This window comes from Schistocerca gregaria, chromosome 2 (assembly GCF_023897955.1).
Source record: "Schistocerca gregaria isolate iqSchGreg1 chromosome 2, iqSchGreg1.2, whole genome shotgun sequence".
Taxonomy (NCBI): domain Eukaryota; kingdom Metazoa; phylum Arthropoda; class Insecta; order Orthoptera; family Acrididae; genus Schistocerca; species Schistocerca gregaria.
This window is the reverse complement of record NC_064921.1, coordinates 967,596,006-967,615,146: the sequence shown is the minus strand read 5'-3', so window position 1 is coordinate 967,615,146 and position 19,141 is coordinate 967,596,006. Positions and strand designations below refer to the sequence as shown.

At 48.4% G+C, this 19,141-nt stretch overlaps 14 non-coding genes across 14 annotated transcripts; 7 read left to right on the top strand and 7 right to left on the bottom strand.

Annotated features, from left to right (window-relative positions):
* The first annotated feature begins 467 nt into the window (after positions 1–467).
* On the top strand, positions 468–539 carry Trnap-ugg (transfer RNA proline (anticodon UGG)). The gene has a single exon. It is a non-coding gene; the product is annotated as a tRNA-Pro (tRNA).
* Positions 540–1,037: 498 nt separating this feature from the next.
* On the bottom strand, positions 1,038–1,109 carry Trnaq-uug (transfer RNA glutamine (anticodon UUG)). The gene has a single exon. It is a non-coding gene; the product is annotated as a tRNA-Gln (tRNA).
* A 554-nt stretch (positions 1,110–1,663) lies between these two features.
* Positions 1,664–1,735, top strand: Trnap-ugg (transfer RNA proline (anticodon UGG)). Its single transcript has one exon. It is a non-coding gene; the product is annotated as a tRNA-Pro (tRNA).
* A 498-nt stretch (positions 1,736–2,233) lies between these two features.
* Trnaq-uug (transfer RNA glutamine (anticodon UUG)) lies at positions 2,234–2,305 on the bottom strand. The gene has a single exon. It is a non-coding gene; the product is annotated as a tRNA-Gln (tRNA).
* Positions 2,306–2,859: 554 nt separating this feature from the next.
* Trnap-ugg (transfer RNA proline (anticodon UGG)) lies at positions 2,860–2,931 on the top strand. Its single transcript has one exon. It is a non-coding gene; the product is annotated as a tRNA-Pro (tRNA).
* Positions 2,932–3,429: 498 nt separating this feature from the next.
* On the bottom strand, positions 3,430–3,501 carry Trnaq-uug (transfer RNA glutamine (anticodon UUG)). The gene has a single exon. It is a non-coding gene; the product is annotated as a tRNA-Gln (tRNA).
* Positions 3,502–9,827: 6,326 nt separating this feature from the next.
* Trnaq-uug (transfer RNA glutamine (anticodon UUG)) lies at positions 9,828–9,899 on the bottom strand. The gene has a single exon. It is a non-coding gene; the product is annotated as a tRNA-Gln (tRNA).
* Positions 9,900–10,453: 554 nt separating this feature from the next.
* On the top strand, positions 10,454–10,525 carry Trnap-ugg (transfer RNA proline (anticodon UGG)). Its single transcript has one exon. It is a non-coding gene; the product is annotated as a tRNA-Pro (tRNA).
* A 498-nt stretch (positions 10,526–11,023) lies between these two features.
* Positions 11,024–11,095, bottom strand: Trnaq-uug (transfer RNA glutamine (anticodon UUG)). Its single transcript has one exon. It is a non-coding gene; the product is annotated as a tRNA-Gln (tRNA).
* A 554-nt stretch (positions 11,096–11,649) lies between these two features.
* Trnap-ugg (transfer RNA proline (anticodon UGG)) lies at positions 11,650–11,721 on the top strand. The gene has a single exon. It is a non-coding gene; the product is annotated as a tRNA-Pro (tRNA).
* A 1,123-nt stretch (positions 11,722–12,844) lies between these two features.
* Trnap-ugg (transfer RNA proline (anticodon UGG)) lies at positions 12,845–12,916 on the top strand. The gene has a single exon. It is a non-coding gene; the product is annotated as a tRNA-Pro (tRNA).
* Positions 12,917–13,414: 498 nt separating this feature from the next.
* Trnaq-uug (transfer RNA glutamine (anticodon UUG)) lies at positions 13,415–13,486 on the bottom strand. The gene has a single exon. It is a non-coding gene; the product is annotated as a tRNA-Gln (tRNA).
* A 554-nt stretch (positions 13,487–14,040) lies between these two features.
* Positions 14,041–14,112, top strand: Trnap-ggg (transfer RNA proline (anticodon GGG)). Its single transcript has one exon. It is a non-coding gene; the product is annotated as a tRNA-Pro (tRNA).
* A 498-nt stretch (positions 14,113–14,610) lies between these two features.
* Trnaq-uug (transfer RNA glutamine (anticodon UUG)) lies at positions 14,611–14,682 on the bottom strand. Its single transcript has one exon. It is a non-coding gene; the product is annotated as a tRNA-Gln (tRNA).
* Positions 14,683–19,141: the final 4,459 nt, after the last annotated feature.

Sequence of the window (19,141 nt, the reverse complement as noted above, 5' to 3'; positions counted from 1 at the left end):
TTTGCGTGGCTAAGGAAGCAACCAAGTAGGCTGAAAGTGGAGGGAGCAACTTGGAATGTAGCGAGAATTCTTGCCAGTATTCGTACATGAAATGATGTCTAAGGGTCAGGTAATCAAAATCGCGGAACAGCCACTTTCGTATGGTGGATGCTTTGTGCTGGAAGCAGCCTAGCTATGAAATAGCTATGGACACAGAGTACTGTCGAAAAGTGCGTGCTGTCACACAACGCTACGTAGTGGGCGGATGGTGCGTGACACGATAACATTTGCACTTCACACGATCGACATACTGTCACACAACTCAAGCAGCTCTTTCAGCCTTCACATACACTGGTCCTGAGCACAGCTCATGTTGTTGGTGTCGGATTAAGAAACCTCTTTGAGAATATGGTCCATATTGGATGCTGCAACTAGCAAGTGCGGCAAGATATCAGTAGGTGGCGGGGTGCACACTTGTTTCGTTGTGCGGCCTGTTGGTCTAGGGGTATGATTCCTGCTTTGGGTGAAGGAGGTCCCGGGTTCAAATCCCGGACAGGCCCTTCTTTTCACTTTTGCGACAACCAAGCATTACGATAAACTAGCGAGTCTCTGAAAGGAAGCCATGCAACAGGACAAACTGAATGTCGGGCCACCGGCCAATGATACTGGCAAGTGCGTCTTGTGGAAAGCAATCTACGAAGCAGGATTAAGCCGTGTTCGATTACTTATATCTATACCTAAAGACTGACACGTATAACGATTCTATTCGTTTCCCAAGAACTAGTACATCGCATGCAAGTTTGTTAAATGCACGCGAATGCAGCACCCAAAATGGAGAGATACTGGGACCCTCAGCTGAGGTCGTCTTCTCGCAGTTGAACCCCTTACGTTCCGTTATTAATCCTAGTAGCAAAAGCATAAGCATTTGGAGCGTTCCCCATTCACGTGCGGACTGCTATTAACAATTTGCATTACATGATCCTAGCTACAATTCTGGATATACAATTCCAACTACCAGCTCGTACACATTTCTAGAAACGATCGCAAAATACAGATTCAGGTTCCACCGAGACTCGATCTCGGATCGCTGGATTCAAAGTCCAGAGTGCTAACCATTACACCATGGAACCGGGTGCCCACGCGGACTGGAATTGAGCAGCATCATGACCTTAAACCTTTAAGCTGCGATTTATTACATGTAGCGTCCTCATTAAGTGTTTGCGTGGCTAAGGAAGCAACCAAGTAGGCTGAAAGTGGAGGGAGCAACTTGGAATGTAGCGAGAATTCTTGCCAGTATTCGTACATGAAATGATGTCTAAGGGTCAGGTAATCAAAATCGCGGAACAGCCACTTTCGTATGGTGGATGCTTTGTGCTGGAAGCAGCCTAGCTATGAAATAGCTATGGACACAGAGTACTGTCGAAAAGTGCGTGCTGTCACACAACGCTACGTAGTGGGCGGATGGTGCGTGACACGATAACATTTGCACTTCACACGATCGACATACTGTCACACAACTCAAGCAGCTCTTTCAGCCTTCACATACACTGGTCCTGAGCACAGCTCATGTTGTTGGTGTCGGATTAAGAAACCTCTTTGAGAATATGGTCCATATTGGATGCTGCAACTAGCAAGTGCGGCAAGATATCAGTAGATGGCAGGGTGCACACCTGCTTCGTTGTGCGGCCTGTTGGCCTAGGGGCATGATTCCTGCTTTGGGTGCAGGAGGTCCCGGGTTCAAATCCCGGACAGGCCATTCTTTTCACTTTCGCGACAACCAAGCATTACGATAAACTAGCGAGTCTCTGAAAGTAAGCCATGCAACAGGGCAAACTGCATGTCGGTCCACCTGCCAATGATACTGGCAAGTGCGTCTTGTGGAAAGCAAACCACGAAGCCGGATTAAGCCGTGTTCGTTTACTTATGTCTTTGCCTAAAGACTGACACGTATAACGATTCTATTCGTTTCCCAAGAACTAGTACATCGCATGCACGTTTGTTAAATGCACGCGAATGCAGCACCCAAAACGGAGAGATACTGGGACCCTCAGCTGAGGTCGTCTTCTCGCAGTTGAACCCCTTACGTTCCGTTATTAATCCTAGTAGCAAAAGCATAAGCATTTGGAGCGTTCCCCATTCACGTGTGGACTGCTATTAACAATTTGCATTACATGATCCTAGCTAAAATTCTGGATATACAATTCCAACTACCAGCTCGTACACATTTCTAGAAACGATCGCGAAACACAGATTCAGGTTCCACCGAGACTCGAACTCGGATCGCTGGATTCAAAGTCCAGAGTGCTAACCATTACACCATGGAACCGGGTGCCCTCGCGGACTGGAATTGAGCAGCATCATGACATTAAACCTATAAGCTGCGATTTATTACATGTAGCGTCCTCAGGAAGTGTTTGCGTGGCTAAGGAAGCAACCAAGTAGGCTGAAAGTGGAGGGAGCAACTTGGAATGTAGCGAGAATTCTTGCCAGTATTCGTACATGAAATGATGTCTAAGGGTCAGGTAATCAAAATCGCGGAACAGCCACTTTCGTATGGTGGATGCTTTGTGCTGGAAGCAGCCTAGCTATGAAATAGCTATGGACACAGAGTACTGTCGAAAAGTGCGTGCTGTCACACAACGCTACGTAGTGGGCGGATGGTGCGTGACACGATAACATTTGCACTTCACACGATCGACATACTGTCACACAACTCAAGCAGCTCTTTCAGCCTTCACATACACTGGTCCTCAGCACAGCTCATGTTGTTGGTGTCGGATTAAGAAACCTCTTTGAGAATATGGACCATATTGGATGCTGCAACTAGCAAGTGCGGCAAGATATCAGTAGGTGGCGGGGTGCACACTTGTTTCTTTGTGCGGCCTGTTGGTCTAGGGGTATGATTCCTGCTTTGGGTGAAGGAGGTCCCGGGTTCAAATCCCGGACAGGCCCTTCTTTTCACTTTTGCGACAACCAAGCATTACGATAAACTAGCGAGTCTCTGAAAGTAAGCCATGCAACAGGACAAACTGAATGTCGGGCCACCGGCCAATGATACTGGCAAGTGCGTCTTGTGGAAAGCAATCTACGAAGCAGGATTAAGCCGTGTTCGATTACTTATATCTATACCTAAAGACTGACACGTATAACGATTCTATTCGTTTCCCAAGAACTAGTACATCGCATGCAAGTTTGTTAAATGCACGCGAATGCAGCACCCAAAATGGAGAGATACTGGGACCCTCAGCTGAGGTCGTCTTCTCGCAGTTGAACCCCTTACGTTCCGTTATTAATCCTAGTAGCAAAAGCATAAGCATTTGGAGCGTTCCCCATTCACGTGCGGACTGCTATTAACAATTTGCATTACATGATCCTAGCTACAATTCTGGATATACAATTCCAACTACCAGCTCGTACACATTTCTAGAAACGATCGCAAAATACAGATTCAGGTTCCACCGAGACTCGATCTCGGATCGCTGGATTCAAAGTCCAGAGTGCTAACCATTACACCATGGAACCGGGTGCCCACGCGGACTGGAATTGAGCAGCATCATGACCTTAAACCTTTAAGCTGCGATTTATTACATGTAGCGTCCTCATTAAGTGTTTGCGTGGCTAAGGAAGCAACCAAGTAGGCTGAAAGTGGAGGGAGCAACTTGGAATGTAGCGAGAATTCTTGCCAGTATTCGTACATGAAATGATGTCTATGGGTCAGGTAATCAAAATCGCGGAACAGCCACTTTCGTATGGTTGATGCTTTGTGCTGGAAGCAGCCTAGCTATGAAATAGCTATGGACACAGAGTACTGTCGAAAAGTGCGTGCTGTCACACAACGCTACGTAGTGGGCGGATGGTGCGTGACACGATAACATTTGCACTTCACACGATCGACATACTGTCACACAACTCAAGCAGCTCTTTCAGCCTTCACATACACTGGTCCTCAGCACAGCTCATGTTGTTGGTGTCGAATTAAGAAACCTCTTTGAGAATATGGACCATATTGGATGCTGCTACTAGCAAGTGCGGCAAGATATCAGTAGGTGGCGGGGTGCACACCTGCTTCGTTGTGCGGCCTGTTGGTCTAGGGGTAGTCGGCCTTTGGCTGTGGAGCGGTGCGGTACGTCCCGGCCGCTCCGTGTCGCGTTTCCGGGTGTGTTGTTGTTTACGGCGCCGGCGCGCTAGTGTTACGTATTGCCGTCACGTTCCTGACACACGATGGCTCTTTCGTATCGGAAAGCCACGATCAAGCTGCAGTTCGACACTACGTACTCTAGACCCAATTCCCACGAAGTAGAGCGTTTTTTACGCGATGTGGTACGTGTTGATCCTAACGAGCTGATCGGTATCCACTTATCTATTGTCTCCAGCGTCGTATATCTTAAGTTCACTGACGACGAAGCATGTGACAAACTTCTCAGACGCTCGACGGCAGGTTATCGGTTCTGCCACTCAGACGGAAACGTGGGTGTGGTGACGCTTGAACGAGCTGGATTGGGAATCCAAAATGTGCGCGTGTTTGAGCTCCCTTTTGAAGTTCCAGCGGATTTGGTCACCCTTGCTCTTCGACCCTATGGAACAGTTCTCGGCCACACGGCCGAAAAATGGAAGACCTTCGACACCTACCCTGTCCTTAACGGGGTGCGACAATTCCGTATTGACCTGCATCGCCATATTCCTTCGTATCTCACGATCGCTGGTTGCAGGGCAATAATTATTTACGACGGTCAGCCGAGAACCTGCTCCGGTTGTGGCCAGACGGGACACATGCGTACCGAATGCCTGCAACGCCGTCTCGCGCAGACACCCTCGACCGACCAGATTCGTCCGTCGACACCGACCTCTCTGCCGATTACGTATGTAGCGGCGGCGAGACGGGAGACGCCAGCTGTATATGACGACCTCACTGTATTGGTGCGAGCTTAGGAGGACCCTGCAGTAGCTTCCACGGAGCCCCAAGCGTCTTTCAGTGCTGATGCTACTGATGTCCTTTCGTCGGACCCCGGCGCACCGTCACAACGGCTCGCCGACGGTGCGATGGAAGTTGAAGCACAGGATGCAGCGTCCTCCCCTTGCCCTACGTCGGAAACAGAGGCGCGGCAGCGTAAGCAGAAATCACCCAAGCGTCATAAGAAGCGGCGCAAGACAACCGACGACGTAGAACAGCCCGAGGCGACACCGCTGGATGACGAGGTGCCTCAACCGCTCCACCGCGCCGACACAGGCGACCCTACCGTCTCACACGGTTCAACGTCTTCTCCCACTACCGCTGGGTCTGGACCACATGGGGATGCGAGAGATCACCGCAGCTCCGACACCGGGGATGCACCCTTGCCTCCGTCTGCCTCTCGAGATCCAGTGGTGTCAACGTCCCTGGGCGACTGGGCGCAGGAGATGGAGTTGCAGGATGCGTTTCAGAACCAAGACGATGCACCGATGCCGATGGCAGCGTCTACGCGGCCGGCGACAGACGCCTAGGACGGCATGAGCACCTCTCGTCGCTGCCTAGCACTTCGCAAGACCGGCGCTCCACGTCACGACTACTGCCCTCCTGTCATACCATGGTCACCTCCCGAGACTTGATGGACCAGGCATACCGCCTCGCCACGATCAACGTCAATGGCATTACATCTGATGTCAAGACCCGTATGCTGAAGGATACGTTACGCGCTGCGGATCTGGACGTTGTTTTCCTTCAAGAAGTCCGATCAGGACTCTGTCTCGATGCCTACGGATATGACGCCTACACTATGCCTGCAGATGTGGGCGGCGGAGGTACGGCGATTCTACTGCGGGAAGGGATAATGGCCACTGATGTCTCCTATTTACCGTCGGCCCGGGGGGTCGCACTCACGATTGGTACAGTACGTCTGGTGAACTTATATGCTCCTTCAGGCACAGGCAAAAGGAGAGAACGGCGCACCTTTTTTGCCGAAGATATAGCCCCGCTCTTCCAGGGCAATACCGACCACTTGGTAGTAGGCGGCGATTTTAATTGTGTGCTTCGCCCATCCGACCAGGAGCCACACTATACCACCTGCCCGGCACTCCAGGCACTTGTACAGGACTTGGCCTTGTTGGACACCTGGATCATCCAACACGGCGACCGTCGAGCACACACCTACTTTACTAGTCACTCCGCGAGCCGTTTGGATCGAGTCTACGTCACCCGCGGCCTACGATCGGCCGTTGTCGACGCTGAGATGTGGCCGGCAGCGTTCACGGATCACCTCGCATATGTGTGTACTCTCACCCTTCCCCGCCAGCGCGTCCGCCGAAGTAGGGGTCCGTGGCGCCTCAATGTGGCCCTTCTTGATGAGATAAACTGCAGACGCGCAGTCGAGTCCACATGGAGCAATTGCCACCGGCGTTTACCCGCCTACCGTTCTGTACTTCAATGGTGGTTACGGTGTGCAAAACCCGCACTGTGCCGAACATTAGTCAGCTATGGACGCGACCGAGCGCGCTGGTATACTGCGACTACTGATTTTTACTATACTGCGCTCCGCGAACTGGCTGTACAACCGCCGTCGCCAGAGCGACAATCAGCAGTACAACGCGTCAAGGCACAATTGCTTCGTATCAACGCCGTACGTCTTGCGGGTGTGCGGGTGCGAGCGAGGACGACTGATGATGTTCGTGGTGAACGACCTTCCCTCCACCATATCATTCAAGAACGCCGAAGACGCAAGAGGCAGCTCATTACCGAGGTTGAGACGGAGGACGGGCGACGCGTTGACGCACAAATGGATATCGTCCGAGCGTTCACACAGTCATATAAACTTCTTTACGAGAGGGAGTCCCACATGAATGTAGGGGTCAGGGAAGTCCTATCTGACCTACCAGTCTCTCGGAACCTACAAGATGATGCTACGCTCTTGTCGGCGGTGACTTTGGAAGAACTGCGAGAGGCTCTGTTGCGTGGCTCTCCCAACAAAACGCCTGGCACTGACGGCCTCCCTCTTGAATTTTACAAGCGGTTCTTTGATCTCATGGGCCCAATGTGGGTCAGGATGTACAGTGAACTCCTGGACGCCGATTTTCAGGTACCATCTGACTTTACTGAGGGTCTCTTGATCCCTGTGCCCAAACCCGGCGGAGGCCGTCGCCCTCTTGATTTTCGCCCGTTGACAATGCTAAACACTGACTATAAGCTGTTGACACGCATGCTCCGTGAGAGGCTCAAACCTACGGTAATGGCGGCCATTCACACTGATCAAACCTGCCTCGGGGGCGACACTAATGTGTTTACGACTTTAAGCACCTATAGAGACGTGGTGGCGCTCATGCAAACTTGCCGCCTCCAAGGCGCTCTTGTTGCGCTGGACTTCGACCATGCTTTCGATCGCGTTAACCATGGTTTCCTGCGTACTGTTATGGAACACATCGGTGTCCCGCGTCTGACGACGTCTGTTGTGCTTCGATTGATCCATGGGGCTGTCACGAGGATTATGATCAACGGCTGTCGGTCCGCCCCCGTCCGTGTCAACAGGTCCGTCCGGCAGGGTTGTCCTCTTTCTGCCATGCTCTTCGCCGTTGCCCTCGAACCAGCTCTTCACGGACTACGGCGACGCTTAGAAGGACTTACCCTCCGTTCCGTAACCTTTCGATGTGGTGCATACGCCGACGATGTGATGTTCTTAGCACGGTCTGGTGACGAAATACACACTTCGTTTTCCTGGCTCCACCAGTATGGGGCGGTGGCAGGCAGTGTGCTCAACCTTCGGAAATCACGCTACATGGAGGTAGGACGAGGGATGCCTGCAGGTCTGGCCGTACCTCTGACAAAGGTCCCGATGCTCAAGTGTTTAGGGATATCACTCCATCGACAAATACAACGCACGGTGCCCTTTACGTATCGTATGGTCTTACGACGACTCCGTTTAGAGGCTCGTCTCAATAAATTCAGATCATTGAACATTTTGCAACGCGCCCAATACGTTAATGTGTACATGGCTTCTCACCTTAACCATTACGCCCATGTACTGCCGATAACGGACACGATGGCTTCCAGGATACAGGCAGTGTTTGGACACGTGGTGATCGATGGTGCTGTTTTCAAGATCCGTTTTGTTACGCTTACTTTACCCTTCGACAAAGGCGGTGTTGGACTCACTCACGTCAAGCACAGAGCGCTGGCACTGTATCTCCGTTCCATGAGGCGACTCTGGCTTTCACCAACAGCCAGTCTCCCAGGCCTACTGATTGAAGAAGTGGCCCCACGTACGCTGTACCCACCGGTACCAGTTGGACATTTATCGCCCTCGCTGTCACACATTAGAACGTTTTTCGTAGAGCATAGCTATGTGTTGCGGGTTATATCGGAGACACGGAATCCGACAGCGAAGACTTATTATAGTGCTCTCCAGCACTGGACTCCGGATAACGACATTGTACGGCGCCACCCTACGGTCGACTGGCCACGAGTATGGCGAGCCATCCACGCGCCGTTCCTGTCTACTTTCGTGCGGTCGACGTGGTATGTGGTCGTTAACGAGAAACTTCCAACCCGACAACGGCTGCATGCCATTCACCTAATTGACGACCCTGTGTGCCCCCGTTGCACGACGTTAGACACAGACGAACATAGACTGAACTGTGGCCCCGCGCGTGAGTGCTGGAAACTGATCCGCCAGATCCTGGCTTTCCTGCTCCGCCGCCCCTACGTTTCGATTTTACCCCAAGAACTCTTTCATCCCGACGCTGTCTATTTCCCTATGACCCGGATGAATGCGGTCAATTGGGTACGAGGAATGACGATACACTACATATACTGCGATGGAGACAAAGACGTCCTCGATTTATGGTACTATATGATCGACGAGTTTCTGGTCTTAACGAACAGACAGGATTATCGGAACCTTTTTGCGAACTATTTGGGTTCGTCATTCATGGACCCACCACCCAGCTGGGGTGTGCCGGGTGTGAGAAGACATTAACTTGTAGATGTGATCTTTCCACGATTCCCCTATGGTAACAGAAACAGTCTCTGACTGTGTGCAGTGGCCCCGGGTGCTCCAACGATTGATGGCTGGTGATGTCCAATGCAATGACGACCGCCCGTTCCTGGCTGCCCGCCTAGCAATGTGACCGCGGCGAGCAAGATGGCCCTTTTTAGTTCACTTTACTGGCAACTTTTTGCGCATGGCTGCCTTGTTTTTTTTATGCATTCTCAAAAAAAATGTAGTTAGTAGTTTGTGAAATAAGCATTGTAGGCTGTGATTATATTTTTGTTGAGCTTAATAATTAGTGTGTGTAGAAACACCATTTTCTTTAAGTATTCATTGACATATTTCTGTACATGTTATTTGCATAAGTGCCTTAGTACAACTTCAGTTTTGTGGCCCTTCTTTTCACTTTCGCGACAACCAAGCATTACGATAAACTAGCGAGTCTCTGAAAGTAAGCCATGCAACAGGACAAACTGCATGTCGGGCCACCGGCCAATGATACTGGCAAGTGCGTCTTGTGGAAAGCAATCTACGAAGCAGGATTAAGGAGTGTTCGATTACTTATATCTATACCTAAAGACTGACACGTATAACGATTCTATTCGTTTCCCAAGAACTAGTACATCGCATGCACGTTTGTTAAATGCGCGCGCATGCAGCACCCAAAACGGAGAGATACTGGGACCCTCAGCTGAGGTCGTCTTCTCGCAGTATAACCCCTTACGTTCCGTTATTAATCCTAGTAGCAAAAGCATAAGCATTTGGAGCGTTCCCCATTCACGTGTGGACTGCTATTAACAATTTGCATTACATGATCCTAGCTAAAATTCTGGATATACAATTCCAACTACCAGCTCGTACACATTTCTAGAAACGATCGCGAAACACAGATTCAGGTTCCACCGAGACTCGAACTCGGATCGCTGGATTCAAAGTCCAGAGTGCTAACCATTACACCATGGAACCGGGTGCCCTCGCGGACTGGAATTGAGCAGCATCATGACATTAAACCTATAAGCTGCGATTTATTACATGTAGCGTCCTCAGGAAGTGTTTGCGTGACTAAGGAAGCAACCAAGTAGGCTGAAAGTGGAGGGAGCAACTTGGAATGTAGCGAGAATTCTTGCCAGTATTCGTACATGAAATGATGTCTAAGGGTCAGGTAATCAAAATCGCGGAACAGCCACTTTCGTATGGTTGATGCTTTGTGCTGGAAGCAGCCTAGCTATGAAATAGCTATGGACACAGAGTACTGTCGAAAAGTGCGTGCTGTCACACAACGCTACGTAGTGGGCGGATGGTGCGTGACACGATAACATTTGCACTTCACACGATCGACATACTGTCACACAACTCAAGCAGCTCTTTCAGCCTTCACATACACTGGTCCTGAGCACAGCTCATGTTGTTGGTGTCGGATTAAGAAACCTCTTTGAGAATGTGGACCATATTGGATGCTGCTACTAGCAAGTGCGGCAAGATATCAGTAGGTGGCGGGGTGCACACCTCCTTCGATGTGCGGCCTGTTGGTCTAGGGGTATGATTCCTGCTTTGGGTGCAGGAGGTCCCGGGTTCAAATCCCGAACAGGCCCTTCTTTTCACTTTCGCGACAACCAAGCATTACGATAAACTAGCGAGTCTCTGAAAGTAAGCCATGCAACACGACAAACTGCATGTCGGGCCACCGGTCAATGATACTGGCAAGTGCGTCTTGTGGAAAGCAATCTACGAAGCAGGATTAAGCCGTGTTCGTTTACTTATATCTATACCTAAAGACTGACACGTATAACGATTCTATTCGTTTCCCAAGAGCTAGTACATCGCATGCACGTTTGTTAAATGCACGCGCATGCAGCACGCAAAACGGAGAGATACTGGGACCCTCAGCTGAGGTCGTCTTCTCGCAGTTGAACCCCTTACGTTCCGTTATTAATCCTAGTAGCAAAAGCATAAGCATTTGGAGCGTTCCCCATTCACGTGTGGACTGCTATTAACAATTTGCATTACATGATCCTAGCTACAATTCTGGATATACAATTCCAACTACCAGCTCGTACACATTTCTAGAAACGATCGCGAAACACAGATTCAGGTTCCACCGAGACTCGAACTCGGATCGCTGGATTCAAAGTCCAGAGTGCTAACCATTACACCATGGAACCGGGTGCCCTCGCGGACTGGAATTGAGCAGCATCATGACATTAAACCTATAAGCTGCGATTTATTACATGTAGCGTCCTCAGGAAGTGTTTGCGTGGCTAAGGAAGCAACCAAGTAGGCTGAAAGTGGAGGGAGCAACTTGGAATGTAGCGAGAATTCTTGCCAGTATTCGTACATGAAATGATGTCTAAGGGTCAGGTAATCAAAATCGCGGAACAGCCACTTTCGTATGGTGGATGCTTTGTGCTGGAAGCAGCCTAGCTATGAAATAGCTATGGACACAGAGTACTGTCGAAAAGTGCGTGCTGTCACACAACGCTACGTAGTGGGCGGATGGTGCGTGACACGATAACATTTGCACTTCACACGATCGACATACTGTCACACAACTCAAGCAGCTCTTTCAGCCTTCACATACACTGGTCCTCAGCACAGCTCATGTTGTTGGTGTCGGATTAAGAAACCTCTTTGAGAATGTGGACCATATTGGATGCTGCTACTAGCAAGTGCGGCAAGATATCAGTAGGTGGCGGGGTGCACACCTCCTTCGATGTGCGGCCTGTTGGTCTAGGGGTATGATTCCTGCTTTGGGTGCAGGAGGTCCCGGGTTCAAATCCCGAACAGGCCCTTCTTTTCACTTTCGCGACAACCAAGCATTACGATAAACTAGCGAGTCTCTGAAAGTAAGCCATGCAACACGACAAACTACATGTCGGGCCACCGGTCAATGATACTGGCAAGTGCGTCTTGTGGAAAGCAATCTACGAAGCAGGATTAAGCCGTGTTCGTTTACTTATATCTATACCTAAAGACTGACACGTATAACGATTCTATTCGTTTCCCAAGAGCTAGTACATCGCATGCACGTTTGTTAAATGCACGCGCATGCAGCACGCAAAACGGAGAGATACTGGGACCCTCAGCTGAGGTCGTCTTCTCGCAGTTGAACCCCTTACGTTCCGTTATTAATCCTAGTAGCAAAAGCATAAGCATTTGGAGCGTTCCCCATTCACGTGTGGACTGCTATTAACAATTTGCATTACATGATCCTAGCTACAATTCTGGATATACAATTCCAACTACCAGCTCGTACACATTTCTAGAAACGATCGCAAAACACAGATTCAGGTTCCACCGAGACTCGAACTAGGATCGCTGGATTCAAAGTCCGAGTGCTAACCATTACACCATGGAACCGGGTGCCCACGCGGACTGGAATTGAGCAGCATCATGCCATTAAACCTATAAGCTGCGATTTATTACATGTAGCGTCCTCAGGAAGTGTTTGCGTGGCTAAGGAAGCAACCAAGTAGGCTGAAAGTGGAGGGAGCAACTTGGAATGTAGCGAGAATTCTTGCCAGTATTCGTACATGAAATGATGTCTAAGGGTCAGGTAATCAAAATCGCGGAACAGCCACTTTCGTATGGTGGATGCTTTGTGCTGGAAGCAGCCTAGCTATGAAATAGCTATGGACACAGAGTACTGTCGAAAAGTGCGTGCTGTCACACAACGCTACGTAGTGGGCGGATGGTGCGTGACACGATAACATTTGCACTTCACACGATCGACATACTGTCACACAACTCAAGCAGCTCTTTCAGCCTTCACATACACTGGTCCTGAGCACAGCTCATGTTGTTGGTGTCGGATTAAGAAACCTCTTTGAGAATATGGTCCATATTGGATGCTGCAACTAGCAAGTGCGGCAAGATATCAGTAGATGGCAGGGTGCACACCTGCTTCGTTGTGCGGCCTGTTGGCCTAGGGGCATGATTCCTGCTTTGGGTGCAGGAGGTCCCGGGTTCAAATCCCGGACAGGCCCTTCTTTTCACTTTCGCGACAACCAAGCATTACGATAAACTAGCGTGTCTCTGAAAGTAAGCCATGCAACAGGGCAAACTGCATGTCGGTCCACCTGCCAATGATACTGGCAAGTGCGTCTTGTGGAAAGCAAACCACGAAGCCGGATTAAGCCGTGTTCGTTTACTTATGTCTTTGCCTAAAGACTGACACGTATAACGATTCTATTCGTTTCCCAAGAACTAGTACATCGCATGCACGTTTGTTAAATGCACGCGAATGCAGCACCCAAAACGGAGAGATACTGGGACCCTCAGCTGAGGTCGTCTTCTCGCAGTTGAACCCCTTACGTTCCGTTATTAATCCTAGTAGCAAAAGCATAAGCATTTGGAGCGTTCCCCATTCACGTGTGGACTGCTATTAACAATTTGCATTACATGATCCTAGCTAAAATTCTGGATATACAATTCCAACTACCAGCTCGTACACATTTCTAGAAACGATCGCGAAACACAGATTCAGGTTCCACCGAGACTCGAACTCGGATCGCTGGATTCAAAGTCCAGAGTGCTAACCATTACACCATGGAACCGGGTGCCCTCGCGGACTGGAATTGAGCAGCATCATGACATTAAACCTATAAGCTGCGATTTATTACATGTAGCGTCCTCAGGAAGTGTTTGCGTGGCTAAGGAAGCAACCAAGTAGGCTGAAAGTGGAGGGAGCAACTTGGAATGTAGCGAGAATTCTTGCCAGTATTCGTACATGAAATGATGTCTAAGGGTCAGGTAATCAAAATCGCGGAACAGCCACTTTCGTATGGTGGATGCTTTGTGCTGGAAGCAGCCTAGCTATGAAATAGCTATGGACACAGAGTACTGTCGAAAAGTGCGTGCTGTCACACAACGCCACGTAGTGGGCGGATGGTGCGTGACACGATAACATTTGCACTTCACACGATCGACATACTGTCACACAACTCAAGCAGCTCTTTCAGCCTTCACATACACTGGTCCTGAGCACAGCTCATGTTGTTGGTGTCGGATTAAGAAACCTCTTTGAGAATATGGACCATATTGGATGCTGCAACTAGCAAGTGCGGCAAGATATCAGTAGGTGGCGGGGTGCACACCTGCTTCGTTGTGCGGCCTGTTGGTCTAGGGGTGTGATTCCTGCTTGGGGTGCAGGAGGTCCCGGGTTCAAATCCCGGACAGGCCCTACTTTTCACTTTGGCGACAGCCAAGCACTACGATATACTAGCGAGTCTCTGAAAGTAAGCCATGCAACAGGACAAACTGCATGTCGGGCCACCTGCCAATGATACTGGCAAGTGCGTCTTGTGGAAAGCAATCTACGAAGCCGGATTAAGCCGTGTTCGTTTACTTATATCTATACCTAAAGACTGACACGTATAACGAATCTATTCGTTTCCCAAGAACTAGTACATCGCATGCACGTTTTTTAAATGCACGCGCATGCAGCACCCAAAACGGAGAGATACTGGGACCCTCAGCTGAGGTCGTCTTCTCGCAGTTGAACCCCTTACGTTCCCTTATTAATCCTAGTAGCAAAAGCATAAGCATTTGGAGCGTTCCCCATTCACGTGTGGACTGCTATTAACAATTTGCATTACATGATCCTAGCTAAAATTCTGGATATACAATTCCAACTACCAGCTCGTACACATTTCTAGAAACGATCGCAAAACTCAGATTCAGGTTCCACCGAGACTCGAACTCGGATCGCTGGATTCAAAAACCAGAGTGCTAACCATTACACCATGGAACCGGGTGCCCCTCGCGGACTGGAATTGAGCAGCATCATGACATTAAACCTATTGTTGTTGTTGTTGTTGTTGTCTTCAGTCCTGAGACTGGTTTGATGCAGCTCTCCATGCTACTCTGTCCTGTGCAAGCTGCTTCATCTCCCAGTACCTACTGCAACCTACATCCTTCTGAATCTGCTTAGTGTACTCATCTCTCGGTCTCCCTCTACGATTTTTACCCTCCACGCTGCCCTCCAATGCTAAATTTGTGATCCCTTGATGCCTCAAAACATGTCCTACCAACCGATCCCTTCTTCTAGTCAAGTTGTGCCACAAACTTCTCTTCTCCCCAATCCTATTCAATACCTCCTCATTAGTTACGTGATCTATCCGCCTTATCTTCAGTATTCTTCTGTAGCACCACATTTCGAAAGCCTCTACTCTCTTCTTGTCCAAACTAGTTATCGTCCATGTTTCACTTCCATACATGGCTACACTCCAAACAAATACTTTCAGAAACGACTTCCTGATACATAATTCTATATTCGATGTTAACAAATTTCTCTTCTTCAGAAACGCTTTCCTTGCCATTGCCAGTCTACATTTTATATCCTCTCTACTTCGACCATCATCAGTTATTTTACTTCCTAAATAGCAAAACTCCTTTACTACTTTAGGTGTCTCATTTCCTAATCTAATTCCCTCAGCATCACCCGATTTAATTTGACTACATTCCATTATCCTCGTTTTGCTTTTGTTAATGTTCATCTTATATCCTCCTTTCAAGACACTGTCCATTCCGTTCAACGGCTCTTCCAAGTCCTTTGCCGTCTCTGACAGAATTACAATGTCATCGGCGAACCTCAAGGTTTTTACTTCGTCTCCATGAATTTTAATACCTACTCCAAATTTTTCTTTTGTTTCCTTTACTGCTTGCTCAATATACAGATTGAATAACATCGGGGAGAGGCTACAACCCTGTCTCACTCCTTTCCCAACCACTGCTTCCCTTTCATGCCCCTCGACTCTTATTACTGCCATCTGGTTTCTGTACAAATTATAAATAGCCTTTCGCTCCCTGTATTTTACCCCTGCCACCTTTAGAATTTGCAAAAGAGTATTCCAGTCAACATTGTCAAAAGCTTTCTCTAAGTCTACAAATGCTAGAAACGTAGGTTTGCCTTTTCTTAATCTTTCTTCTAAGATAAGTCGTAAGGTCAGTATTGCCTCACGTGTTCCAACATTTCGACGGAATCCAAACTGATCCTCCCCGAGGTCTGCATCTACCAGTTTTTCCATTCGTCTGTAAAGAATTCGCGTTAGTATTTTGCAGCCGTGGCTTATTAAACTGATAGTTCGGTAATTTTCACATCTGTCAACACCTGCTTTCTTTGGGATTGGAATTATTATATTCTTCTTGAAGTCTGAGGGTATTTCGCCTGTCTCATACATCTTGCTCACCAGCTGGTAGAGTTTTGTCATGACTGGCTCTCCCAAGGCCGTCAGTAGTTCTAATGGAATGTTGTCTACTCCGGGGGCCTTGTTTCGACTCAGGTCTTTCAGTACTCTGTCAAACTCTTCACGCAGTATCGTATCTCCCATTTCATCTTCATCTACATCCTCTTCTATTTCCATAATATTGTCCTCAAGTACATCGCCCTTGTATAAACCTTCTATATACTCCTTCCACCTTTCTGCCTTCCCTTCTTTGCTTAGAACTGGGCTGCCATCTGAGCTCTTGATATTCATACACGTGGTTCTCTTCTCTCCAAAGGTCTCTTTAATTTTCCTGTAGGCAGTATCTATATCTCTATCTTACCATTATATAATCTATCTGATACCTTTTAGTATCTCCAGGGTTCTTCCACGTATACAACCTTCTTTCATGATTCTTAAACCAAGTGTTAGCTATGATTAAGTTGTGCTCTGTGCAAAATTCTATTAGGCGGCTTCCTCTTTCATTTCTTAGCCCCAATCCATATTCACCTATTATGTTTCCTTCTCTCCCTTTTCCTACACTCGAATTCCAGTCACCCATTACTATTAAATTTTCGTCTCCCTTCACTATCTGAATAACTTCTTTTATTACATCGTACATTTCTTCAATTTCTTCGTCATCTGCAGAGCTAGTTGGCATATAAACTTGTACTACTGTAGTAGGTGTGGCCTTCGTATCTATCTTGGCCACAATAATGCGTTCACTATGCTGTTTGTAGTAGCTTACCCGCATTCCTATTTTCCTATTCATTATTAAACCTACTCCTGCATTACCCCTATTTGATTTTGTGTTTATAACCCTGTAGTCACCTGACCAGAAGTCTTGTTCCTCCTGCCACCGAACTTCACTAATTCCCACTATATCTAACTTTAACCTATCCATTTCCCTTTTTAAATTTTCTAACCTACCTGCCCGATTAAGGGATCTGACATTCCACGCTCCGATCCGTAGAACGCCAGTTTTCTTTCTCCTGATAACGACATCCTCCTGAGTAGTCCCCGCCCGGAGATCCGAATGGGGGACTATTTTACCTCCGGAATATTTTACCCAAGAGGATGCCATCATCATTTAATCATACAGTAAAGCTGCATGTCCTCGGGAAAAATTACGGCTGTAGTTTCCCCTTGCCTTCAGCCGTTCGCAGTACCAGCACAGCAAGGCCGTTTTGGTTAATGTTGCAAGGCCAGATCAGTCAATCATCCAGACTGTTGCCCCTGCAACTACTGAAAAGGCTGCTGCCCCTCTTCAGGAACCACACGTTTGTCTGGCCTCTCAACAGATACCCCTCCGTTGTGGTTGTACCTACGGTACGGCCATCTGTATCGCTGAGGCACGCAAGCCTCCCCACCAACGGCAAGGTCCATGGTTCATGGGGGGAGGATTAAACCTATAAGCTGCGATTTATTACATGGAGCGTCCTCAGGAAGTGTTTGCGTGGCTAAGGAAGCAACCAAGTAGGCTGAAAGTGGAGGGAGCAACTTGGAATGTAGCGAGAATTCTTGCCAGTATTCGTACATGAAATGATGTCTAAGGGTCAGGTAATCAAAATCGCGGAACAGCCACTTTCGTATGGTGGATGCTTTGTGCTGGAAGCAGCCTAGCTATGAAAACAGCTATGGACACAGAGTACTGTCGAAAAGTGCGTGCTGTCACACAACGCTACGTAGTGGGCGGATGGTGCGTGACACGATAACATTTGCACTTCACACGATCGACATACTGTCACACAACTCAAGCAGCTCTTTCAGCCTTCACATACACTGGTCCTCAGCACAGCTCATGTTGTTGGTGTCGGATTAAGAAACCTCTTTGAGAATATGGACCATATTGGATGCTGCTACTAGCAAGTGCGGCAAGATATCAGTAGGTGGCGGGGTGCACACCTGCTTCGTTGTGCGGCCTGTTGGTCTAGGGGTGTGATTCCTGCTTGGGGTGCAGGAGGTACCGGGTTCAAATCCCTGACAGGCCCTACTTTTCACTTTCGCGACAACCAAGCACTACGATAAACTAGTGAGTCTCTGAAAGTAAGCCATGCAACAGGACAAACTGCATGTCGGGCCACCTGCCAATGATACTGGCAAGTGCGTCTTGTGGAAAGCAATCTACGAAGCCGGATTAAGCCGTGTTCGTTTACTTATATCTATACCGAAAGACTGACACGTATAACGATTCTATTCGTTTCCCAAGAACTAGTACATCGCATGCACGTTTGTTAAATGCACGCGCATGCAGCACCCAAAACGGAGAAATACTGGGACCCTCAGCTGAGGTCGTCTTCTCGCAGTTGAACCCCTTACGTTCCGTTATTAATACTAGTAGCAAAATCATAAGCATTTGGAGCGTTCCCCATTCACGTGTTGACTGCTATTAACAATTTGCATTACATGATCCTAGCTAAAATTCTGGATATACAATTCCAACTACCAGCTCGTACACATTTCTAGAAACGATCGCAAAACACAGATTCAAGTTCCACCGAGACTCGAACTCGGATCGCTGGATTCAAAGTCCAGAGTGCTAACCATTACACCAAGCAACCGGGTGCCCCCTAGCGGACTGGAATTGAGCAGCATCATGACATTAAACCTATAAGCTGCGATTTATTACATGTAGCGTCCTCAGGAAGTGTTTGCGTGCTAATGAAGCATCCAAGTAGGCTGAAAGTGGAGGGAGCAACTTGGAATGTAGCGAGAATTCTTGCCAGTATTCGTACATGAAATGATGTCTAAGGGTCAGTTAATCAAAATCGCGGAACAGCCACTTTTGTATGGTGGATGCTTTGTGCTGGAAGCAGCCTAGCTATGAAATAGCTATGGACACAGAGTACTGTCGAAAAGTGCGTGCTGCCACACAACGCTACGTAGTGGGCGGATGGTGCGTGACACGATAACATTTGCTCTTCACACGATCGACATACTGTCACACAACTCAAGCAGCTCTTTCAGCCTTCACATACACTGGTCCTGAGCACAGCTCATGTTTTT